The sequence below is a fragment of the Chrysochloris asiatica genome, unplaced genomic scaffold (genome assembly GCF_000296735.1).
Source record: "Chrysochloris asiatica unplaced genomic scaffold, ChrAsi1.0 scaffold00470, whole genome shotgun sequence".
NCBI classification, from domain to species: Eukaryota; Metazoa; Chordata; class Mammalia; order Afrosoricida; family Chrysochloridae; genus Chrysochloris; species Chrysochloris asiatica.
Window position 1 is genome coordinate 856,792 of NW_006408988.1, and position 4,666 is coordinate 861,457.

Below are 4,666 nucleotides of genomic sequence, written 5' to 3' on the forward strand. Positions count from 1 at the left end.
AAAAAAAAAAAATTAGAACAAAGCAAAACCGACAAAGTGTATTGTCTACCTTTGCTCTGAGGTCCCACATGTTTTTCCATGATGTGTCCGCTCCCCTGCTTGGTCTTGCTATTTGGTTTTGCCCTAGTTGTCAGCTCTGGGCCTCCAAGCCTGGCCAACTCAAAAGTACACAATTTCTTACTTTTGCTTTGTATCTCTGTGGTTCCAAGTTTTGGAGCTCTGTCCTGGATCTGCTTTGCCTGGCATTCTGTGGTATTGCTGATGGCGAACTTCACTGCACTGCCACCCTAGCCGCCATCCTTCAACACATTTTTGCAAAGAAATAATAGTACAGTTGGTTGTTTACTTCTCACTCTAGATTGCAAAAAGGCATTTTTAATTCACAATGTAACTAAATCATGTTATTTTATGCTTTAGCCATGGAATAAGAAAGGTGCTATCAATGAGAGGCTAATCTTGGAAAATGTGTTCATCCAAGGCTCTTGGATATAATGGGAGACCTAAGATGTGTATAGCATCCTGGTGTGGCACTGTGATCTAATGCATCAGACTGTAAAGTCATTTGAAATGCTAGCTCTGTGCTACAGGGTTTCCAAGGCTGTAAATCTTTCAGATGTATTTTGCCCAATCTTTCTCTGCAGAGTCTCTGATCAGTTTGAACTGGTAATCTTTAGGTTAGCTGAGCACTGCAATCTCTGTACAACTATAGTTTCTTTTACATTGTATTAGTAGGGGAAGAATTAACCACAAAAATGTTTGAGTAGAAATTTTGTATATACTAATGTTTCTTTTGTTAGGTGCCTTGGAGTTCATTCTGACTCATAGTGACTATGCACAATAGAACTAAATCTTGCTTGGCCCTGCTCCATTCTCACAATTGCTATTATGGTTGGACCCACTGCTGTTGCCATTGTGTCAATCCATCATCCCACTGGGGTCTACTCTTTTTCACTGACTCTCCATTTTACCAAGTATGATGTCCTTCTTCAGAGACTGGTCCCTCCTTGCAGCATTTCCAAGATATGAGAGACGAAGTCTCACCATCCTCTCTTGCTAGGAGCATTCTTTCTGTACTTCTTTCAATACAGATTTGTTTGTTCTTCTGGTAGTCCATGGTACTTTCAATATTTTTTACCAGCACCATAACTTAAATTCATCTACTCTTCAATGAAGGAACTCTGGTAGTGTAGTGGTTACAAATTGGACTGCTAACCGCAAGTCTACTGTTCTAAACCACCAGCTGTTCTGTAAGAGAAAGATGAGGCCTCAGAAACCCTATACAGTGTTGCTATGAGATGGAACTGACTCGATGCCACTTAACAACAGCAACAACAACTCTTCTGTGGTCTTCCTTATTCATTTCCAACTCTTATATGCATATAAAGCTACTGAAAATACCATGGGTTAGGTCAGAGGAACCTTAGTCTTCCAATTGACCTCTTTGATTTTTAGTACTTTAAAGAGTATTTCAGAGTAGGTTTGTCTAATGCAATAAATACATAATTTGATGTTTATTTTCAGTTTTAGAAACTTTATTAAGTTTTAAAAACTTCACACTTGTGACAGACTGAGAGACAGTTGTGCCACTTTCAAGTAGAGGTTTAGGGTTTGGTGGTATGTTTAGAAGCTGTAGGTGTTAGTGTTTTTTGGTTATGTGCTTACAGAAATAGTCTTCCTGGTCTAGGGCTGGAAGAATTTATCCATTTTCATCCTCCAAAAGGTGGTTCTCATCAATGTTCAAAGGTACCTGGTTAACATGATGGTTTTCATGAAGTTGCAGCACCTTGACTTTATCAATCACACCGAGATCTTCCAGCAGAATACAGAACTTCTCCTTCTCACAAAGGTTCTCTTCTACCTGGAGAATGTAGGCAATGGTATTAAGGATAATGAGAATAATTTTGGGGTCTTGGACAGTGATCAGACCTACCAGTGGTTCCAGGACTCCAGACTGGACAAGCTGGACCAACTGGTCCACAGTACTTCTAGCGGTGAAGTTAGCAACTGCCCACACAGCTTCTTTCTGGATCTTACATTCTCCGTTTTTCAGTAGAGCCACTAAGATAGGCAGTGTGCCTTGATCAATCAGCTGCTGGATGTGCTGCCTGGGTCCTGTGGCCATATTGTTCAGGGCCTAGGTCGCCTCCTTCTGGATGGAGCTGAGGGAATGCACTCAGCATACCCGTATCAAGAACAATCTGTATCTGCTGATCTGTGCCTGTGTCTATGTTGCCTACCATGCAGAGAGAGGGGGTCAAGATATTGAGTTCTGAGTTGGTCATGAGTTCCATCAGCCTGGGCAGGACTCCTGTGCCAACCACTAGGTCAATGTGCTTGTTGCAGTCATTAGTGAGGTAGGACAGGACCCAACTGGCATCTGAGAGGACCTTGGTGTCACAGTGCTGCAGGAGGTTTAAGAGAACAGGCAGCATTGGCTTCACCGCTGAGCACAAGGGTACAGGTTCTTGTTGCTGCACAGGTTGGACAAGATCCATGTGATGTTCCACAAAAACATGGTGGGTATTGTTGATGAGACCAGGGCCAATGGAGGTGGGATGGCATTGCTTGAAGTAACAAGGTCTCTGAATTCTGTGCTGTCACTTATTACCAAGGGACCGTACTGCCTGTTTATGCACAGCCATGTTGGGTGAAGTCAGGAGCTGACCATGGGCTGGATGGCACCCCCTTCCACCACAGCCTGGGTCAACTCTGAGGCCCTGAGGCAACGTGGTCAGAGCCCAGGCTGCCTCCAACTGCAAGCTGGGGTAAAGGGAAGACTTCAGGAAGAACACCAGCTGGGACGCAAGCCCCGTGTCAACAATCAGTTTCAGGGGAGTGTTCCTTTCCCTAGACAGCATTTTCCTGACTGCCTGGGTGGCCTGGAAACATAGGTCTGGGTTTGTTCCATTCACACCATTGACAATTTTCATCCAGGGTGAGGCTGATGGGTGCTCTGAAATTCCCCTTTGGCCAGACTCTCAGAAAATGGGCTGGAGGGGAGCGGCCAGTGACATTTCTTCTCTTTATGACCTGTTCATGCTTCTTGGCCTTTTGGAGCTCCAGACTGACTGTCACCTGCTGTTGCCACCTCACAGATGCATCTCTGCCTCGGTACTTAAATTTTTTTAGCCTCTCTTCTGGAGCTTCTGAAGTTGGCATATTGACTTGAAAAAAGTAAAATCACCATCAGCTCAGACTCCACACTGGATGTGGGGACACCACAGTGAGCCCCTCCCTGCAGATTGGTCCCAGAGGGCAGGCAATAGTAGGAAGGGAAGGAGGCAGGAGACCTGGACAGACTTGACCAAGGCAAACCTTTCCTCCCAGTCCTGGGAGGGCTTCTCAAGAGGAGGTAGACTGGGTCAAGACAATTCCTACAGCCTGCTGAGTGAGGTGGGACCAGCTCTAGGCCCTCCTCAAGTGCAAGGTGGGCTCAACAGAGTGGAGACCTTCAACCAACTACTGCCAACCCTTCTTACCAGCCTCCCCCTCCCCAAACAAGGCAAGAACCACTGATGGTTTGATGCTAGGTCACTCTCATCAAGGAAGCAAATGGTCCTTCGGGCAAGACGCTACAAGCCACCCCGTCATAGGGTGAGACCACTATGTTGCCCTGAGAATGCTAGAACACGAGTGAAATGCCCCATGGATACCCATAATGCAGTGGAGGATTATCTAAGAGGCCCAGGCAGCCAACACTCACCTGGCAGGAATCTCGTTTGATTTCTTGACTACTGCTTAAATGAGTGCTGATTGTGGATCCAAGCAAAATAAATTCTCTGATAACATCAATCTTTTCTCCATTTATTATGAAATTATTTATTGGTCCAGTTGTGATGGGTTTTTTTTTTCTTTCCAATTACCTTTTAATTACAGGAATAATTTTTAAAAAATTCTAACACTTCAGAGACAAATAGAGTAAAATGTTACAGTCCCATCCCCAAAGACCCACCATTGTGCATCCTTCCAGGTGGCTCTGTAGGATAAGCATTAGATTGCTAACTACAAGGTTGGCAGTTCAAGCCTACCAGCAATTCTACAAGAAAAAAAATGAGGTTTTCTGTTCCCTTAAAAAGTTACAGCATCAGAAATGCTATACAGGTTGCTTAACAACATCTTCTTTGCTCTCTTTTGGCTGAGGACAGTTTTGAGGGACCACAACATAGCTCCTCCTTCTATAGTGTGGTAAAGATGAGTCCTGCAATGATCCCAAGCACCCCCAGCTTGCCTAAGGGATTTCTTCCCTGTATCCCCTTAATCCTTCCACCACCTCCACCAGTGAGCTTCAGAGAAACTCTGTAGTTACCCGCCTTTCTCCTTGTGTCTGAAGGCTGTGGACAGATCTGGGAAGGATTGCTCAGGGCTGCCAGGGCTCCCACTTGGGGTGGAACCAAGGTGGAGGCCTCTTCACAATGGAGGGGATCTTGGAGAACTTGTGAGCCCAGATTTGACAAGACCAAGCCCAGGTCAAGACCACTGTCACTGGAGCGAGGTTGGGATGTTGAGAGCTCAGGCAGTCAGACCAGGCCTGTCTCTCATGTTGGGTTTGAGCTGGGTGGGCACCTGGCAGGGAGGGAGGAGGCTGTACAGCTTCAGACCTCCAGGCCTGTTCTAGCCAGTGAATTAGATATTTTCACATAGTGTCTAAATCACACAGAGGCCAAAA

The 4,666-nt window shown here is 45.4% G+C and overlaps 1 pseudogene; it reads right to left on the reverse strand.

Annotated features, from left to right (window-relative positions):
* Positions 1-1,696: 1,696 nt before the first annotated feature.
* LOC102821544 lies at positions 1,697-3,159 on the reverse strand (annotated as a pseudogene).
* Between the last annotated feature and the right edge of the window lie 1,507 nt (positions 3,160-4,666).